Genomic DNA, 21753 nt, shown 5'->3' on the forward strand with positions numbered 1-21753 from the left:
CCACGCTGCACATGTTCTGACTCATTTCTGAGGCGCCCAGAAGCAGGGCCCAGGAGAAAGCTGCAAGGCACCCACCAGGCACTTTCAACAAGTCCAGGGCCAGAGGTCCTACGGCCTCAGTGGAACCTGGAGGCAGACCTGAGACCTGTCACCGCCTCAGCCAAATCACACTGGTAAGAGATGAGCCCAGATTTTAAACTCCATGAATTTCTTGAGACATCCAGCCATATACTCACGGTAAACAATCAGGGAGTTAAAATCTGGAGTTAAAAATCACCTAAATCTGTATCACTCTTCATCACCAAGGCCCATTTTGGCAGATGGGAAGTTCTCACCCTATTGCCAAAGTTCTCAACCATAAAAAGCATTAGATCAGAAAAGAAGGGAGAATATTTACATCTAAAAGCTCAATTCAAAAACCATTTACTGAACATCTATTATGTATTATTCTTCTGCATCCTCAGGAAATCTCAGTCTGGGGGGAGGCAGACACTTCGGACATTTACATGTTGTGGAGGTGCATACAGAGCACTGGAGAGGAAGTGACAGGGAACATATGTCTGCCCAGGGGGTAAGGGCGGGGAAAGAGTGACCTGCGGGCAGTCTGCTGGGGGACCAAGTGGGCAGTACAGACACAGGTCTGAGGTCTGAGGCCTGTGGCCTTTGGGATGTTTGCAGAACAGGGAGTATCAAGGCCGGAACCTGTGGGCAGTGAGGGGAGGGGCAAGTGTGAGAAGTGGTTAGACACAGAGACACAGGTCAGACTTGGAAGACCTGACACCAAGCCCCTTAGTAATCAAGGACCATACCTCCCCTCACAGGGCAGGACGGGGCATCCAGGGAGTCCCGGAGAGACCCTAACCAATGAATGTTGTTGGGCAAGTTACTCCCACACTCCAAGCCTCACAATAATAAGAACAAACAACCAGAGCAAAACCTACCTTTCAAGTCATTCTGAAGGTTATATAAGCTAAGCTGTGTGAGAGCCTGTGACCGTGCTCCTGCAGTGACCCAGGAGGATGGACGTCATGGGGCCGGGGGCAGGGGGGTTATTCAGTTTAGAGCCAGCTCCACTGCTTAGAAGTAGTGCCACCTGCGGAAGTTACTTAACCCTTGGAGCCCCTGCCTCCTCCGCAAGAAGAACAGGAAGAATATGTACCCTGGTAACAGACTTGAAAATCAGCTCTCTATTGCAGGCTTCTATTATCATTTTGCCATTCCCCGTGACACACTGACCAGTGCGGGGCTGGCCGGCTGGCCCATGTGCCCACTCCAGGTCAGGAGTCAGCAACAAAGTCAGGAAACCGACCAGGGAAGAGAGACTGATCCAAAAAGCCCAGGTAACTGTGTTCCCAGAATTCGTCTACAGGCCCTTCTACTTCACCAGTCTCCCCCTCTGCCTCCTGCTGTGCCACCCAGCCAGCACAACGGCAGAGAGGCTCCAGGCAGCCTCTGAACCTCCCCCAGGCACGCAGCATCACAGAGCTGGGATTTCAGGGGAAGGCTCCCCTTTCTATGTGAGCACCACAGCCACATGCATGTGGATGCCACTAGTATAGACACACACAAAAGGCACACTGGGCACCTTCAGACACAAGGAAGGGCCCCTGAGCAACCCAACAGAGTCCTGCCAACCCCATGCTAAGGACAGTCACTACCCTTCAGGGCTCAATTCCCAGGCTCCTCCCCCACCTCCAGACCTTATCCCCAGGCTACCTGAATCTTCAGCCAGACCAGGCTCCTATGTGCAGGGCAAGCAGAAGACACCTTTACATGGAGTGGGGCAGACGTCGCTGGGCTGAGCCCACAGGGCTTCCACATGAGCCTCTGCTCCCACCTTTCCCTGCTCCCGCCCTGGATATAGGTGTCAGGCCTGTTGCCAATGCCCACCATGGCTCTCAGATCACACAGGCTGGACGTGGTCTAGAAGAACCAACTACATTTTCCATTCTCTTTGAAGGAGACTTTTTAAAAATAGGAGTCCCTGCTGGGGAGGAAGGAGCCCTGCCCATCCCCTCACCTGCCCTCTAGGGAGAGATGATTCCCAAGTTCACAAAGGTGCTGCCCTGTACTGTTACCACAGAGGAGACCAGGGTGGCCCTGGGGCGGATGCCTTTTGGTCAGTGCCCCTCCCTGGTAGGACTTGAACAGTCAGCCCCCCTTCCTCTTGAGTCCAATTTTTGAGTCTCATCTCTGGAAACCAAGATCCCTGAGAGAGAAGAAAGGACAGGGTTAACCTTAGCCCTGAGGCTGCTCCCAGTGCAGGTCCCCAGTCCCTTGGTGGGTTGCCTGGCAATGGCAGGGGCCCAGTGGGCCAAGGGCACAGTCCAGGGCAGGACAGCCAGGCACCTGGGCACCACCTCCCTGGTCAATCTGGGTCTCCGCAGAGTGGGTGGGTTTGGTGAAGTAGTTAGCCTAGGAAGCTCAAGATAAAAAAATGATGGAAGGAGGTCAGCAGGATAGGAGTGTCCATTTCTTGGCCTGGCCTTGGGACTGGCTGACCCCAAACTGGATAAGAAATGACAGAAAAGGACATCATGGGACAGAACTTAGGAGACTCAAGCCCAGGGACAAGGGGGTACAAAGTACAGGAAAGGGGCAGCCCTTACCATCCCATTTCTTCCAAGGGTGGCCAAGTCCTTCCTTTGGGCCCAGGAGAGCCCAGGAGGAGGCCAGGGCATTTTATCACGGTGGACTCACTCCTGAACTCACTGGAGGCACCTCCTGGGACCCCAGAGGTAAGTGAGGCAATAAATGGGGCAGAGGCATGCCAAGGCCTGTTGCCATGACCAAAGGGCCGGAGGTGTCTGAGAAAATGCCTGTCCTGAGACCTGGGGGAGCCTGGAGTCCTACAGGATGGCCCCGGTGTGTGCCAATCCAGGAGACAGGGAAGAAAGACCCTGTAAAAATACCCAAGAGCAGAGGGAGGAAGGCCATCAGTTGCCTCTAGGTGAAGAACCAGAGCTGAGGGGAGATGGCGTGAGGGCTGCACTGGGCAGGTGAAGAGGAGGACTGCTGTGCACAGAGGGGCCAGTGGGAGGGGCAACCACTGTCAACAGGCCTGGGCCTGGGCGGGTAAGCCAGCCATCAAGGGCAGCAGCATTGCCAGGGCTCAGGTGATGCATGAAGGTCACACACTGCTTGCCAGCTGGTGACAAGAAGTCAAGTGTCTTCAACAAAGCTTTTTCCAATTCTCAGACTGAGGTGAAGCACAAGGGCACTTCTTCACGTCTGCTAACCAGCACTCAGTCTCCTGTAGCCAAAATCAAAGCTCCAATCATTCAGGCTTTGAATGCTCAGGCATTCAAAGGTGTGGCCAAGCCTTCAGTTTGGCGAATGATAGCATGTGGTCTCTCTGCGCTGGCCAGACTGCTGCCTTCAAAGTCATTTGCAGGCCTGGAAAACAGTCCCAAACTTTCAGAGAGGGATGGAGTGCAGGACCCAAACTCCCATCTCAGGGTACACTTAGAAAAATGGGGATTTTCCTCATTAGTTCATTGGATTGTTAAAAAAGAAAAGAAAAGAAAAGAAGAGAAAAGAAAAAAAGAAAGAAAGAAAGAAAGAAAGAAAGAGAGGGAGAGAGAAAGAAAGAGAGAAAGAAAGGGAGAGAGAAAGAAAGAGAGAAAGAAAGAAAAAAAAATAACCACACCATGTCCACATAAGAGATACTACTCAGTAACAAAAAGGAATAAATCATTGATATGTACAGTTAACTCCATGGACAAATCACAAAATAATTACAAGTTGAAAGAAGCCAGACAGAGAGAGCATACATTGTATGATTCCATTTATAGAGCATCCTAGGGAATATAAACTGAATAATAGTGACAGAGAGCAGGCCAGGGGTTGCCTTGCAGGGGACAGGGAAAGGGAGGGGAGATGGAATAGATTACAAAGGGCAGGAGGTATTTCTGGGGGTGATGATGTGTTCATTATCTTGACTATGCTATTGCTTTTACAGGAGCATACATATATCAAAACTTATCAAAGTATTCACTTTAAATGTATGCAGATTAAATGTCAATTGTACCTCAATAAAGCTCTTTTTAAAAAAGTAATCCACAGAAATTAAAAGAAAATACAGAAAAATATTATGTCTTCCAAATTCTATCAGAGCTAACCAGAAACTTTTTTATGTTTCCTTCTAGTCTTTTCCCTATATGCACACATAAAAATTCATAAATTTGGTTTTATGTACAATGAAACTCCTCTTTTTATAAGTTTTATGTTATGTGAATTTTCCTTTTCTTTTAAAAAAGCTGTATGTCCTGAGTTTTTTTGTTCGGTTTTGAGCTCCAATCCTTCATGCACATGGAGAACAGAGGGTGGAGACAGCAGCTCCCGGGGAAAGGGTGAGTGGCTGGGAGAGGGGAGGAGTCCCCAAGGCAAAGCCCATCTGGACCCTGATGGACCCTGGAACACGTGACAGAGTGTCTGTCTATTACCCTGAGGGAAAGCCTGTCCAGTGTCAGCACCCCTCTCTGGCTCAGTTTACCCAAACCTCCTCCTTCTCTAAATCAAGCCTAAATGAGAGTGCCTGGCACCCATTACCTGATCAATCAAAATTCACTGAAAAAATGAAGACGACCTGTTCTCCCAACATGTCTCCAATCTTAACTTTGGCCCCTTGCCCTTTCTATCTTCCCGCTCTGCCTCCATCTCCAACCACCATCCTTCCTGCTTCTTCATTTAGCCTTGATCACGATGTTCCCTGTGACTAAGCATCCTTCACAAATGATCCCAAGGGCTAGACCGAACTCCGGCGTTAAGAATGACTCATTCCCAGTCACTGCATGTTTAAATTGCTTCCAAATTTTCACCTTTATAAATAACATCGTGATGAACATCCTTGCACAGAAATCTTTGGACTGCAGATTTAATTGTTTCCATGGGAAAGATTCCTAGAAGTGGAATCACCATGATAAAAAGATGAATTCTTTTAAGAGTTTTGGGACATAGTGCCAAGCTGCTTGGCAGAAAGCTTGCATCTTCCATTCCCGAAGGCATAAGAGTGTCCTCGCCGCACACTCCACTTGCACTGGGTGCCATCATTCACAAAAGCAATACACCCAAACATCTGATAGCAAAAACCAGTTTATTCTTTAAAGGTGCACCTATTTGATTACTGTGAGATGAATCTTCTCACACTCACTGCCACTTATTTCTCCTTGTGTGAACTATTCATATCTTCACTCACTCTGCTATTGGGAAGTTCATTTATAACACAAGTCCTTCCTATGATTATTAAAGTTATTTAGGTGAGAGGGGATTTGTCATAAATGTTGCAGGCATTTTTTTCTCAGTTGATCAACTATCTGTTAATTGGGCTTGGGGTTTTTCTTTTAGCATACTAAGAAGTTTATTCCCCCTGATGAACTAACAAAAACATTTTTGGCCTTGTCCTTTCTTTCACTGATGTTGTGTTTCTCACCCATAATTTCTTAAATACTTACCCTAAATGAATTTAATGATTTCATTTTTACATTTAAGATTTTAATGCACATGGAATATATTTTGGGGTTTGATATGGTTGAGAAATGTGATGGTTTCCCAAGTGGTTAAATATTAATGAAATCTATTAACTTCTGTTTTCTAGACTTTCTAGTCTGTTTCATGGATAGGCTTCCTATTCCCATCCCAATGCCCAAATGTTTATGTTATCATAAGTTTATAATTATGTTTTAATATCTGGTAGGTTATCCACCCAGATTCTGGCTAGGAATGGCATTATATCCAAAAATTAATTTGGGAACTTAAATATTTAAAATATTGATCCCTGCGTTCCAGGAACATGCAAAATATCTCTATTCCTACATATATACATTCACACACACATACATTCATAAAGTCACAGCACAACTTGATGGTGTTCTTCACAAAGGTTCCACACATTTCCTACAAGCACCCTTCCTAGGTGTTCTAGCTTTGCTTCTACCATGAACAGAACAGCCTCCCCATCACACTTCCTGAATTTATCATGGGCAGAGAGGCTGCACTGTGCACACTTCTGCACATGGGCACTGTCTTTGCGACCCCCCGAGCCAAGCACAGCTGGTTCTAAAGCCTTTATGAATGATCACCATGTGGGCACCCAGGACCATGATCACGACCCTGAGAGATGCCAGCACTTTCCTCCAAGATGTAGGACCTCCCCAGGTTAGCTGCAGCCTATTACTCTTAAACTCCTCTGCCCTCAAAAGCCCTCCCCACAGTCCACACCCTGTCCCATCAGACACAACCCATCCCACGCATGCCAGACTCCACCTCAAATGGAGATGCAACTCCCTGTGCTTCCTGCAGAAATGACATGCATTCCTCTAGATCCATTCAAATGCTGCCTCCATAACCCAAATTCATTCATCCTCACTGGGCTTGCATTTTGTGGAGTGACCCTTATCTAAGCCTGCTTTATGATAAGTGTTATCCACATGTCTGTTCCCTATTAGGTGGCTCTGTGAAGGCCCAGCCCACATCTAAGCCACCCTGCCTCAAAAATCACAGTGCTGGGCACAGGACTGCAACAAATGCATTTTGACAACCTATCAAATGAAGGGAACTGGAAACATGCACCACCGTGTGGCAAAACCACTTGCCCCTGCTCATTCCCCGAGCCATGAGGGAGAAGTACTCCAGGAAGACAGTGAGGCCCACAGGTCTGAGGACAAAGGAATGACTGTGCCTCTTCAGAGCAGATGGGGTGCAAGCCAGCCCAACCTTGCACTCTTGGAATGTCCCCAGACAAGGTCTTGGGATCCTCTCTCCCACAGGAACGTGAAAGCCCCAGACTTAGAAATCAAAACTGCCCATGGCCAAGACAAGGTTAGGTGAAGGTCAAGGCTGTCAGGCACACACAGCAGATTCACCTGGAAAGCCTGTTAAATGCAAACTACAGTCCCACCCAAACCTCCTGAGTCAGCCTGGGAGGGGAGGCCAAGGCAGCCATACAGGTGCTGACACCAGGCCAAGGAAGGGCCCAGGTAAGCACACCTCTATCATTCAGGCTTTCCCTGAACAAGGCAATGTCAACAAGCAAAGGAGAAGGAAACCAACATTAGACAATGCTAAAGGCCAGGTGCTGGGCTAGGAAGGCACTTGACACATATAATCTAATCCCCTCGCAAAAGTATATGAATTACAGCCCCAACTCAGAAAAGTGGAAACACAGCTACAGGTCTAATACTCATCTCCAAGTGACCAGGCTGGGACTAGGACTAAAACACACACACACACACACACACACACACAAACCAACAACCCCCCCATATTTAAGAAATCCAATCTTTGCTGTTTTAGCTGACTCTGAAGGTCCTAAAATTTCCAAGTCTCTGTCTCTCGTGATGCCTAAGCCCAAGGCACCCAGGGCCTGGTCCTGAGCCTGCAGAAACCGGCGGCTTGCCTTCACAGAATGGGTGCTGTTCAAGCTGGAGTCTTTCCAGGATCCCTGCTTATCCTTCAGCCCCATTCTGCACCTGTGCACTACTGAGCCAAGCCAGTGAGTCGTGCCCTGCTACCCTGGGTCATCCCGCCTCTGTGACTCTGCTGAGGCAGTAGAGCAAGTCAGAAGGGCCCTCTGCCACAGGCCTAGCCAGGGCCACAGTACGACTTTCTTGGCTCTAGGCACTTTTGCCTTCATGGGCCCCTTCCTCTATTCAAAAGAAATTAAAAAAGTATATTTTACAATTACATCAGTATAAAGATAAATACATTATTATATACTAAAACATTTCCTTTGACCTAGAGTTCATGTCTTACTTCCCACTTTAAAGTAAATTAAAACATTTCTGTGGATCCCTGAAACTACTAGGGACCTTCAACACTGTGCCTCCCATGCCAGTGGCCCTGTGGCCCTGCCCTATTATGCATGAGCTCCTTGGGGTCTCCTGGACACTCCGCACAAAAGACCCAGCTCAAGCGTGGCCGGTACCTCTATGACCCAGATTCCTCCCACCCCTGCCTCATGGAATCTGCTGCCTTTACCCGTCACACTCACTGTACGTGTGCTAATATACATATAGCTACTGTTTAGACTGAGTTCCACAGGGGCCTTGATAAATGTGTACTGAGGAAAACCGAACAGAATGAAGTTAATTTTTACCAATGAAACTACTGGATGAATTGATAGGTCTGTTTGAGGGGCTTTTGTCTGATTTTCTTGTGGCCATATACAAGGTCTAAGAAAAGGCCAGCCATTGTTAATATAATGAGAATGGTTTTGAGAGACATCGAAATAACCTGGCAGCCAAGGTCAGTGGACTGGAATGCACATGTGTGAACAATGACGACTTCACTGTACTAGTCAGTGGGGGCAGTAGACACCATCGAGTGAGCATGTGTACTGTGTGGCGTCACATTCAAAATGACTGAAAAAGTAGAGTGATGAATCTGCATCAAATTTTGCAATGAACGTTCCTCCACAGAAACTATTTGGATGATTCAGAAGGCTAAGGCTATGGGCAACTAGTGATTGGCAGCTTCATCACGACAATGCACCTGCTCATGCATCACATCTTATGCAGTTTTTTTGCGAAATGTCAAATCACACAGGTGACTCAGACTACCTACAGCCTAGATTTGGCACCCTGTGACTTTGGTTTTTCCCAAAATTCAAATCACCTTCGCAAGGTGATTTTAGAGAGATTTCAGACCATTGATGAGATTCATGAAAATATGATGGGGCAGCTGATGGTGACTGGGAGAACTGTATGAGGTCCCAACTTCAAAGGGGTCTGAGCCATCACTGTCCAATGTACATTGTTTCTTGTATCTTGTATCTTCTTCAGTAAATGTCTCTATTTTTCATATTACATGGCTGGACACCTTCTGGACAGACCTCGTATTTCATATTCAAATCAATTCAACACCCACTTATCTCTCACAGGTGAATAGAAAGCCAAGGTGCCCATCAAGGCTGGGCTTCTTAGGGAAAGACATGCCTGCAAGAGTCTCAGAGCCTTCTGTAAGGTCCTGGTAGAAGAGGGGCCTGATGTGTCTCACAGTCCCTAAGTGGCTAAAATGACCTGTGTATTTCTAATGCTGTAGCTCTACTGAGCTGGGACACTTCACACGCTTTGGAAGTAATGCAGTGGCTGATGCTTGGGATTGCTTTTAGTGCCTGAATGCTAAGAAAAAAAATGCAGAATTAAACTAAGCAGTAGTTAATCATTGGAATGTTGGTGTTACTTACCCTGCTACATCTTTTAAATTTGTCTTTATGTTTGGTTACCTCTTTAGACTGTATTCTCTCTTTTATTTTTATCCTCACCTGAAGATACATTTATTGATTTTAGAGAGAGAGAAAGGGAAAGAGAGAGAAACACCAGTGTGAGAGAGAAACTTTGACCAGTTGCCTCCTGTATGTGCCCTGACTGGGAATCAAACCCACAACCTTTTGATGTATGGGATGACACTCCAACCAACTGAGCAGTCTGGCCAAGGTTAGACCATATTCTCTTAATTCATATTTTTTAATGAAAGTATTTTGTCCTAAAAAAAAATCTTGGAGTAGAAAACCACATTTGGTCCCATCACTGGATGAAGCCTCACACTGCAGATGCACTGTAATCCCAGGCACCCCCAGTGGAATCTGCTTAAATTGCAGGCAGATTAAATAAAGTCCCCGGAAGAAACAGCAAACTGCAAGGAGCATACCCACTTTTTTGAAAGGCTACAAATATTAAATCTTCAAACACAGACCCTTAGTTCTTTGCATGTGAATTCCTGATGTACAATCATTATCTGAAAACAGAATCACTATGATGTCACAGACATATACAGATTATTTTTCAGTATGTGTAGATATGATTAATAGAATACAATGTCATCTCAATGAGCTTCAAAATTCATACTGTCTTTTTGTTTATACATATTTTCTTCCTTGACAGATCATGAAAATATAATTACTTTCACATGAAAGGTTTTCCAAATTGTTCAACGTTACAAAGGGACTCTCGTACTTAGACCAGGGATGCGTTAGGGGAGGGCCGACAGCAGTGAAGAAACCAAACATCGTGGCAGGCCATCCTAGAGAATGCTCCCTAAGGTGAATTCAGACGGGAATTCTAGTTGGCCTGACAGAAAGGAGCTTCCACTGTAACTTTGTACTAAACACTGTAAGTCCATCCATCAGAAGAGCAAAGAACTATAATACCGTGGTGTTTATTTGGGAATTGGGAAGAAACAAGAACAGAAGAAGTTTGGGAAGTACTTGCTCCTTCAGCTAATCATGCTGGCCATGGTGAACAGTTCACGTAGAATCATACTCAGGACACAGACACACTCGTGCCATCCGACCATGGGCTCTGGTCGCTAAAGACACCGTCTTTCCTGGACTTCTTCCTTAGCAATGTATTCCTTAAAGGACTGAAAACACAGCAACCCACTCAGAGGGTGTTCTTAGAACTACACAAACACCTGAATGCACAGTAATTATGCACAAAGCCTGTTTGAAGAGGCAAGGAGAAATACTGTTCATAAATTGACTGTTGAACAATTGTAACTCATGAAAAAAAAAGGCCATTAGCTTAGCAGTCTGTTAACTCTTCCTTCCTACCCAGGCCTGGTAACTGGGGGTCGTTTAACATTCACATGACACAGCCAAGATGGGACAAAGAGAACCAAGGGTTCTCCCTTGTGGAGAGAAAGCAGCCGACAGTCACAACCCTGCCCTTCCCATTTAGGCAGGTCTCTGTGTACAAGACAAGTCTGTGGAAACAATCATGGGGCTTTACCATGTCTTTCTGCTTATTTGGAGCTCAGGCTGGTGAAGCCTCCAATCTGGCTTCTAAGAGAAGAGACTGGAGCCCCATCACAGAGCTCTGAAGAGGACCAATGACTGATTTGGTGACAAAGGGGCCAGGCCCACAGTACCCATGGCTAAATTCTGTGACTCTCACCTTGGCCTGCATCATATATAACATAAAGAGTACAAAATTAAAAAACAGAGAAAGGTTGAGATTCTCCTCACCCCTCCTGGTTTGTTCACTACCTGCTGGAGGCTGGGAAACCATGGCTTCCCTCCTGCCAGGCTCCCACGTGGTGGACTTTCCTGCGCATCTCTGCTAAAGGGCACCAGGCATCAGGTGTTCTGGTGGGTTGTCACAACTCCACATATGGACACTGAGCAGTGTGAGGGGGACCCTCCACAACCCCACCCTGAGCAGCTGCCAGCCAGCTGAGGTGGTTATTGCTGCAGGTATGGCCGAGAGCCAAGTTTCTAGCAATTCTGCCACTGTTGAATCGCATGCATTAAACCCTCTTCTGCTAAACGAAGTCTTGTGCATCCTGAATAGCACAGATGCTGAAGGTGCTGTCGCCCCAGATGCAGAAATCTCATGGGAAGACTCCTTGGTGTGAAATTGTTGGGGGCAGGACATGTCCACAGAGGCGGCTTGTACACACACAGGAAATCTACTGAGGTGATGTGCAAAAGAGCACAGACAAGGATGTTCACTGTCGTGCTGTTACTAAAGACAAAGGGTTGAAAACGACCTACCTAAACATCCATCCAAAGAGGGCTTGGGCGAGTAAGCTGAGGCCTACCCATACAATGGAGCTCCTCACAGCCACAAGAACTAGTGCTACGGAAGACTATCTAATAATATGGAAATGAGACTCAACACATATTACTAATTTTGAAAGGCAGCCCACAAAACAATCTAGACGTGACCTCTTTTAAAAATACATTTTTGTGCATACATGCATATATAAATATTCAGTATAGCACAGACCAATATTGGAAGGATATGGCCCCAAATGTTGCCGGGATCCCATTCATGTTCTGCCCATGGGAGTGCTGAAAGTAGAGACTATCTGTTATGGTGGCCCTGGCCCTGAGCCACACAAGGGACCAGTCAAAGAGCAGAATGGCTGGAATGAGCCAAATGACAAGTCTGGTCCAAGCCCCAAAGGGCAGGCAGGCCTGTTCTGTGCCACGTTCCCTATCTTTCCAGCCTTCCCTGCTTGCTGGCCCAGCCAAGTCCTGTCCCCAGTGGTTCTTCCACCACCTACAGACCCACCTGGGTTATCCTAGGACCCATGAAGTACACCCAGTAATTCGTTCTAAATGAGGTGCCAGATAAGCCCTGTCTTCTCAGTTCCAAGGCTCACATTTGCTCACAAAGGCCATGCAGGCAAGATGACACTGGCCAAGCCTTGGAAAATGGATGACTCAGACCTTCAAAGTGCTTGTGTTTATATGTCAAGAGCCCATTTTCACCCAGAGAGTATACTGAAAATGCTAATCTATGGTGATTTAAGTATCTGACTTCCGATGGAACATGCAGCTGACACTCAGCAACCGTCCAAAAATATGTGGCCAATTCTATTCCTGTGGAAATGATTCCAGTTCGCAGAGAGTGAATCACCAGTTGGAGTGGTGTGACCATGTGGTTCAGATGTCAAGTGGGTGGGTCTGACTCCCCAACAAACCCCGCCTCCACCTCCTCATTTCCATGAGCGGAGTCAGCACTGCAGCTTCTAGGTCACAAAGCCTCCTTGCAGAAAGGACCCACAGAAAGTTCTTGGTACCACTCTTTGGGAGGAGGAAGGTGAGAGAAAACATGAATCACGAAGGTATTAAATCAAGATGGCGCCCAAGGACTAGGATTTAGGTGTAAACGCAGGTTAGAGTAGCAGGTGCAGAGAGGAAATGGGGCCTCAGAATGGCTCACTGCATGTCCCATGTTGGCTGCAGAGCAGTGAACTCGAGAGGTTCAAGTCTGTGGAAAACATTATGCTAAGTGAAATAAGCCAGAGAAAGACAAATACTGTACAATCTCACTTATATGTAGAATCTAATGAACAAACTGATAAACAAAACAGAAGCAGGAGCTTAGATACACAGAACAGTTGTCAGAGGGGAGGGGCCTCGGGGGGCTGGGTAAAAAAGGGTGAAGGGATTAAGCAAAAAAAAATACACACACACACACACACATATCTCACATAGACAGATGACAGAATGGTGATAACCAGAGGGAAAGGGGGTCGGGGAGGTGGAAGAGGGCAAAGTGGGGGTAAATGGGGACAGAAAGAGGCATTACTTGGGCAATGGGTGCACAATGCAGTGTGCAGATGATGATATGCTAACTGGTATCTAATGGCGCCAAATATTCCATCATGCTATACAAGAGGAACCTAATTTAGGTCTTAATTCACTTGAAACCTGTATGGTTTTGTTAACTAATATCACCCCAATAAACTCAATAAATAAAGGACTCAAGTTTGAGTCTCTGCCCTGCAACGAAGTGTGGCCTCCACACCCACTGCACCTGTCCCTGTACCTGTCAGGTGCAGACACTGTGCCTGGCCACAGAGACACAACCAGACCAAAAGGGCTGAAAGTCGAGACTGCCTTACACAAGGCTCACAGCAGCATATATAGTGTGGCTAATGACCATTCTCCCAAGGTCACTCCTTTCCTGAGGAGCTGAGAGCAGAAACCAGCCCTGAACACACCCTTCAGTGTCCATCTGCAAACCTAAAGTGGGAGTGAACAAGCTCCATAAGCCTGTTCAGACCTATCCCCAGTCTCACAGGTCCCCAAGCACCACAGGCTCACCCACTCCAATGGGACAATGGCTTCACAAAAGCATACCCAATCTGGAAACTGATTTTAAGACACTGATTTAGTGTTTTGTAATGTCCCTTTGTTGTACTGTTTGAAAACATTCAATTCTGAAGAAAAGACAGCAAAGGGAATGGATGACTTGTAAGATATATTAAGTGTAGATAAATACTCATGAAGTAAAGCACATGTGTATTAGACATAGATGGAAAGCTGTGGAAAGACCAAGAGACACCTACCGTTCATGAGGCTACATACAGCCAGGTAGCTGGGCAGTAAATGTTCATGATACGCTAACTGGTATCTAATGGTGCTAAATATTCCTGATATGGTGGTCATGGTATACAAGAGGAACCTAATTTAGGTCTTAATTCAGTTACCCACTGGCGACACCCATTCTGGTCCTCTAATCCATGGCTGCTTGCCAAGTCTCTGGCAAGCCACAGATGTGGCAGCTCAGAACTGTCCCTACACTTGCCAGTAGGACCATGTGTGTGTCACTGGCCCAGCACCTCCCATCCATGGCCCCACTGCAGGTACTTTAACTCTGGTCCCTGTGATCACATATTAGTGGGAAAAGCTGATGCTGCAGAGCAAGATGGAACACATGAACGCTGTGGACCCTGGGCCTAGGGGCTGAGGGTCTTCCACCAACTTGCACCCTCTCCTGCTTCTGTTACCTTCCCCATCTCCTTCCCCTTCCTTCTTGGTATATGTTTTAAATTGCACCAAGATCATCATCACTCACCTGACATCTCCCAATAGCTCTTGTTGGGAGCACCCTGTGCAGCAGATTTGCTCATTCTTCCTCACATGCCATCAGATCCCTATGCAGAAGGGCCCTTGGTTGCTTTAGGTACTTTGCTAGGGGATCTCCATTGGGAATTATAGTAAGCACTCTCTCACCTAAGGAAGACAATGGAAGAGTAATAGCTACAAATAATTTATGAAGCATTTTCTCTGCTGATATAGTATCTCAAGTGGGGTGTGTGTGTGTGTGTGTGTGTGTGAATCACCAGCTCACCAGCCCCACAGTATGGTGTGTATGAGCTGACAATGGAGTGCTGACTATCCACTGGTACCCCCTGGCTGGACCACCTGCTTTAAGAAAGTAAAACACTGTCACATCCCACATTGGTGCCAGCCATTCTGATAGTGGTTTCTTGGGAAGCATGCGCTCCACAGCTAATGCTTCTGCTGCCTCCCACAGGTATGAGAATCGGGGATGGGAACCAAAAGAGCTTGGTGTATAGACCTCAGATGGGAGGCAAGTCTTCTGGAAGTTCTCAAACTTCAGACATTAAAAGCTAGTCCCACACACCAGGGCCAGGAGGAGGCTTGAGCAAACCAATAACTTTCTATTCCTCACTTTTCAAAGGATCTTTTGTAACTTCTCTTCAAAGATACCTTAATAATAAGAAAAATATTGGAGAGCCCTTCCTACCAGGAATCTACTCAGGAACAGTGCAAGTGCCTACCTATATGGAGTTAGGAGCCGACTCTGGAGAGGGGTCGTCCCCAGTCGCCAGCCACAGCTGTCTCAGCATGTCTTGTCAATCTGCTCAGCACTCATATGGCATCTTCTGGTTCACGACCCACTGAGTCAGGATTAAGGGTTAAACCACATTAAAGCAATACAAAGAATTCTAAGGTAATTCCTCAGAATCACAAACGTGTCTGAAGGACCAATTACCTGACCTAAAAGTTTGAAATGATTTCCTAGATGCAGATACCTAAAAAAATAGGATTAAATGAAAATTCCTCCGATTTCTATTCAGTTGGAGAAAACACAGCAATTTAGAACATTGTCCTACCTACAGGTGACACTAACCGTACCAGGCTTTACAGGTACCTAGACAACGAAAGGGATCAGCAGGACACCAGGAAGAGTCCAGCCACAGGTGGGTCCCAAAAGGCTACCCTGGGCAGGCCCTTCTGTCTCCAGGGGTTCAAGAGCTTCTTCTCATGGGAAGTTCTCTTTCATCTCATGTTCATGTGGCCAAGACTTAATGTTACTTAAAGTCCCACCTCCTCCAAGAAGCCTTCCCTGACCACTTTGCCTTCTACCCACTGAGCATGTACAAAACCCAGGGATTGGGTGTTCAGCTTTGGGTCTCAAAAGAGGCTAATTCTATTCAAGTAATTCCTAAGCACCCTGAAAAAGCAATTATGTCTGGGACTTTTCTGTATTTCCTCAACTGCTTTTGAGAAATGCCAAGTACACAGTAGACCATTCTGACGATGAAGAAAGCATGATGGATTGGAAGACATTAATGCACATGAAACTGACTTACTGGGCTGGGCTCAGTACTGTATAAGCAGAAAGCGTTTCTCTTCTCCCCCCAGCAACCCTACACAGCTGCTCTTTCTCCTGCTTCCTCCCAGCCCCTGACTGGTTTCTGCAGCAGTTCCTCCCACCCCAGCTTTCCCCGTCTTTTTCAGGTGATAAGAAGTCCAATGCACATAACCCAGGTTGGAAACCAGAAAGACAGAGAAGGGGGAGAGGAAGGGAGCTTCCTGTCTCTTTTCCTAGCTTGCTCCTCCTGGCACCAGGGTGCATGGCTGGACTTGACTGTCCACCACCTCCCCTTGGCTGGACCACCTGCTTTAAGAAAGTAAAACACCCCTGACACTGTCACATCCCACATTGATGAGAGCCATTCTGATGGTGGTTTCTTGGGAAGCATGTGCACCACAGGTAATGATTCTGCTGCCTGCTGGTTTCTCCAGGGATGGGGAGTTAACCGAAAAAAGAGGTTTAAATGCCCTTTACATATCACAAGTAAAGCTTGGAAGCTTTCACCCAGGCTTTACTCTAAGCCACAAAATACAGAGGAGAGAAGATACAACCTAAGAAAGATTCCTGCCCCCAAGGTAGACAAAAAGCTCTTCCAGTACAGGGTGGGGTGGGGGGAGAACCTGGCAAGCCCCCTCCCCCTTTGCACCTGGCCTGGAGTGGGAGAGGTGGTGAGGGAAGAAAGACCCCTGCAAGGCAGAGGGAGACGTGGAAAGCATCATCCTTGTTCGTCCTGCTTCCTGCTGGGAACACTGGAGGTCACTCAGTACAGCATAAATGGCATCCTAACAAGGCTCTGACAACCTGGACAGGTGATCCTGTGCCCAGTATGGCAGGACCAAGAGGCAGGAGGCAGGTCCCCTGTTGCAGCTCACCCCAATGACACCCGACTAGACAACACTCAGTGGAAACAGGAGGAGGCTCAGTGGTGGTGGTAGGGAGCTCATCAGAGGATCAGATGACCAACAAGAGGACACTCTCCTCCATGCCCTAGTGTGACCACAACCTGCTCTGGGTGTCCAGAGACCAGCTGCATCAAGAATGGGCTCCATGGTGACCTGGAGAGACAGAGAGGCTGACTCTCAAGGGACCAAGCAGCTTTAAACTAGACAGTGACTGAGATAACATCACTTGAATTAGGTTCAAGAAAATCACAATCGTGAGCTAGGACCCAATATAACAAAAGGAACCAAAGTCATTGGTTTGGATAGCAAAATTAAATTCTCTTAAAACAACGGCTGCACACCACCACGTGTAGTGGTCAGCTCTACCCCTTCCACAATAAGCCTGGACAGGGAACATCTCTACTCTGACTCAAACACTTCTGTGGGAACCCACGCAGGATTTATGAGGGTCCGTGCATGACAAGGCACAAGGCTAACCTCCAAAGGAAAAGCAGGTGGACGCAAGCTTACCAAGGCAAATCCAGGTCCACCACGCCATTGTAGAAAACTGACCAGCTAGGAGGGCCAGGCATTTCCACACAGTCTCCCATTTATTCCTGACAGCATCCTGTGAGCTGGCTATCATTACTCTCATTCGGCCAAGTAGCCAACTGAGACTCAGCAAGATTCAGAGACAAGTGCAAGATGACCGAGCTCAGTAGTGATACTACTAGGACGAACACTCTTTAGCATGTCCAATATGCCTGGTTCTGCACAGCAGCCAGATGCTCTGCATTAGCTGTGTAACATCCATGGAGGGTCCACTGGCTTTATTTTCTAAGCGAAAAAGCACACTTAGGGAGGTTAAGAAACTTGGCCCGCAGGCAAGTCTAGAGCTGGGGTGAGGCAAGTAAGACACTCGCCTCAGGCCCAGAATTTAAGAGGTACCAAAAAACTCCCTGAGATCAAGGTTTTCAAGCAGTGTTTTCAAACACCAACATTAACACAAAATCCACATTGTAAATAACATCACAATTTTAAATGAAGACAAGATCAGCATTACTTACTGATCTCAAGCTCCAGCATGGCGAAGCCCAGCAGCCGGGCACAGCCAGGAAGCCAGCCCAGCTCACCCCTTCTGCACTAGTCCCCAAAGGCAGGCCCCCTAGCTGTCCCTGAACTGCATCATCTCTAGATATGTTTCTCCTCGCAATTTTATGACCTTGAAGGGCTCTTAGGAGTAACTACGATGGCCTGTCCTCCATGGTGTGCGTGGTGTGGCTGAGGTCCAGGAAGAATATGGGGTCTAAACAGATTCTGTTCTGTAGTCATGGGTGCCTTATGTAAATGAGGGAAACTTGCGCTTGGATAAGAGACTATATTTTAAGACATCAGCTTGAGAAGGTGTGGGGTGGGCTCAAAAAGGATCACACAGCTGCTTGTCTCCCACTTGAAGGATTTCCTGGCTCAAAATTAAGTGTTCAGCAGCAACACGATGCCAGCTGTCCGCCTGTACCTACACAAGTCCAATTCCACGCTGGCATCTGTTTCTCCTTGCATCTCAAAAGCCCAACGTCAGCTCACTTGAGTAACTACTTAGTTACGTTTGTTAACCTCATATTAAAGCCAAGCCTGATAAGAAACGTCTGTTCAACAAATATTTGTGGATTAAAAATTTAAACATTTCTAAGATCAAGCCCAGAATCCCTTACAGCTGGCTTGTACTCAAAGCCTAAAACTTGTTTTAACAGATAAACTATTGCCTGAGCATAAGGAAGACAGTGAATGAATTTGTCCACATTTCCTCCTGCAGTGGCCTTTAGGGGCAGGAAGCACAAATCTTTCCTATACTAACAAACTCCACCCTGCAAGACTGGCTCCCCTCACCTTTTATTTTCTTAACCCATTACCTGCCAGGCTTTGCCTCCCAAGTCCAAGTCAAGTCCAGCAAACTGAGCAAAAGGAAACTTTCGAAGCGCACCCGGCTCACCTTGCCCCAGGCCCTGCGCTGCCCCAACGGCCCACCCACCGCGGTCCGAGGGGCAACTGGCTCGGCTTTCCCCGCACCCGTCCAGACTTCGGGACATGACCAAGCCCGATTCAGCTCCCACCGAACCGCACTACTCGGGTTCTCAGCCCCCTTGCGCCACGGCCAACCCAAGTACTGGCGCCCAGTACCTGCACAGGTGGCGGCAGGGCTGCGCCAGCTCCGGTACTACCGGCGGCCCGCGGGATCCTGCGGCCGGATGCCACGCAGCAGGTGGCCACTGGCCTCCAGACGGCCAGAGTCCGGGAGCCGCGCGGGCAAGATCCTCCGGCAGCAGCGCGCGCTCCCAGCTCCCAGTCGGCGCCGCTTGCTCGGCCGCGCTCTGCCGCTCTGCGGGGGCGGACGCCGTCCCACTGGCTCGTCCGCCGCTCGCCTCCCCCGCCAGCCTCTCTCAGGAGAGTCGGAATGGTCTGCCGAGAGCCCCTGCGGGGAGCGCTGGGGGGGGGACCTGGGGCCCGGGGGTGGCCCCCTCGCCCCACGCCGGGCAAACCTTCCCCACCTGCCCGCCCGGCGGTGCTGTCGGGGCTCCGGGACCAGCCGCCCCGACCTCAGCGGGCAGTGGTCCGCCTGAGACCCTGGCGGGTCGGAAGGGCGAGGCCAAGTCCCCGAGCCCCAACTCCAGCTGCCCCCTTCCAGGTCACCTGGGCCTTCGCGCGTCACATGGGCCTGGGGCTCCGGATCCTCCTTGCGAAGCTCTCCGCCCGCGGGCTGGGCCAAAGGGAGTGGGCTCCGGGGTGGGAAGTGCGTATTTGAATAAAAGTAAAAGTTGTTTTTTTTTATAACCGTGTGAGTCTCCAGCGTCTCCAGGTTAATTAGGAAGCTGCCGCCCTGTCTTGAGGTGATTCACTGTTGTGACACTGCAAGTGTGGGAAGGAAGGCTGCTGAGGACTTCGCAGCCACGCCGGCTCCCCTTTTTTCTTTTACAGACAGGCGGGTCTGCGTGGGGAGACAGTCTGGAAATGTGCTGACCCCGGGTGGGAGGGGGAGCGGATGCCCAGCTTAACCCCCCAGAGACCCGCGCTGAGGCTTGGGTCGCCCCCGCCCCGCCACAGGCCGAGAACAGGCAGGGAAGAGGAATGAACTGTGTTCCCGCAGGAACCATGGCCGCAACAGCTTACACGCGACAAACCTTCATGCCCAGCAGGAAGAGGTAATGCTGAGGTCAGAAGTCTGAACGGTCAGCGCTGTTCTGTGGGGGACCCTCACCCCAGCATCTGCGCCACGTCCTAGGATGATGGGCCTGGTGAGGTTACCGTGTGGATACAGAGGACCAGCGAAGACTACGTACGTTTGCACAACTATCCGAAGCAGAGCCAAGGGACGTGGAAGGGGTTCTTTTCACCTCTGGCTGTGAACGGGATCAAAGTAAAAATTGGGACCAAAATTCCAAATAGAAAGAAGAATGGGAGGCAGGGCAAGGAGGTAAAAGGCAGATCTCATTTAATAATCATATATAGAAAAGTTCCTTCTACATTTTTTGATATCCCTTTGGCACAAGCTACTCACATAAAAGCCCCTCTTGACAGTTAAGTGCTTTAAATTCTCTGTGTGACAAGAACTGAAATGTATTGTGAATCAGTTCACAGCGCCCCCCCGCCCCAAGTTAAAAATCTGTATTCACAATGGACGGGTGACTCGGGAAAGAATCAGTAACTTGTTAGTGATTTTTACTGAAGAATTCTCAAACTAAACCCAACAACTTCAGCAAATCCAGACACCCTTTTCTCCTTTCCCCCACACTCTGCTCCTTTTCAAAATCACTTTTATTGTTGTTGTTGCAACAACTAAATATTATTGACTCTATAAATCACTTTTCTACCTAAGAATTTCATTTGTTCCCAGAGTATATTAAGCCCCTGGCTTTATTTGTGTGTGCTGTGGGTGGCTTTTGAAGTTCCCAGAGGCTCTGAGAGGACAAAAACCCTCTGTGATTAGCTAAGGCTCAGAAAGAACATATCGTCAACATCCAAAATAGCAAGTGGTGAACTCTGTGAATAGTTTAGGGAAGTGGCAAATTATTTGGAACCTGGGAGAGCAAGTACTTTCATTCTTTAAAAATGTTGAAAGGAAGAATATCCCTCCCCCATCCTCCTCACTTCCACCTTCCTCCTGAGGACTCTGGTGCCCAGGGCACTGACACGTGGCCTCCAGGGACCTCTTCCCTCCCGGATGCCTCTTGGACAAATCTCAAAGTCAGGTTGAGAAGAAGCTAAAATGTGCGGGTAAGGTTTTGCCAAAGGGTCAAGGAAAACATTTAGTCCCCAGAAGACCGCTGAGCTAAGACCTGCCATTCCCCCACTTTGCAGATGAGGGACTACTCCATGTTGTGGAGAAGGGGACTCAGACTTGAAAAGGGCAAATAATGTGCCCAAGGTCATGCTAGAAGTAAGGGGCAGAGCCAGGGCTGTACAGGCTGCCTCTCTAAAAATGGCATCTAATTGTGCAAACTAAAAAGCGCCTTTAGTTTTGAAAAGAAATGAGAATCAGCCCTTCCCACACTCAGGATGAGGTATCCTTTGAGATATCAGGAAACAAGAGTATTGAAGTCTAGTCTCTACCCTTCTGACTCTTCATTTTGTTGAATCAGAGGGCTGCCATTAATGGGGCAAAGAGGGTTTCACCAAAGACACAAGGCTTCCTAAGCAGGCTGGTACCTGGGAGACTGTGTTCTTCAATACAGGGCTTCACCCCAGGATTCTGCTCTTGGGTCTCCCTTCATAAGACACTCACTCTGCCTGTCTTCCCATGAGCTCCAAAAATACAGACCCCATAGGCACAGACATCTCTACATGGGTAGAGGATTGGAGCCAAGGACCAGCAAGGAACCAGTGAAAAAGGGAACATCATCCTTCCTATGACCATAGGCCCATTGCTCAGGGGGGTTTTGGAGACAGGAGTGGACTTGAGCTGCCTCCCTGTCAGAGGCCACAAAAACCCTACTCCTGCAGAACTCCCCACAGGCTGG

At 48.0% G+C, this 21753-nt stretch overlaps 1 protein-coding gene across 4 annotated transcripts in view; it reads right to left on the bottom strand.

The window, feature by feature from the left end:
* Positions 1-19674, bottom strand: part of CRACDL (CRACD like) — a 120834-nt gene extending 101160 nt beyond the window's left edge. The window contains exons 1-3 of one of the 4 annotated variants that reach the window (XM_045204773.2): positions 18920-19423; positions 15040-15159; positions 14310-14467 (exon numbers count right to left, since the gene is read on the bottom strand). The gene's annotated coding sequence lies outside the window, so the exon portion shown is untranslated. The other 3 variants (XM_053925446.1, XM_053925445.2, XM_053925443.1) reach the window with 3 other exon arrangements.
* Positions 19675-21753: the final 2079 nt, after the last annotated feature.

This window comes from Desmodus rotundus, chromosome 5 (assembly GCF_022682495.2).
Source record: "Desmodus rotundus isolate HL8 chromosome 5, HLdesRot8A.1, whole genome shotgun sequence".
NCBI lineage: Eukaryota > Metazoa > Chordata > Mammalia > Chiroptera > Phyllostomidae > Desmodus > Desmodus rotundus.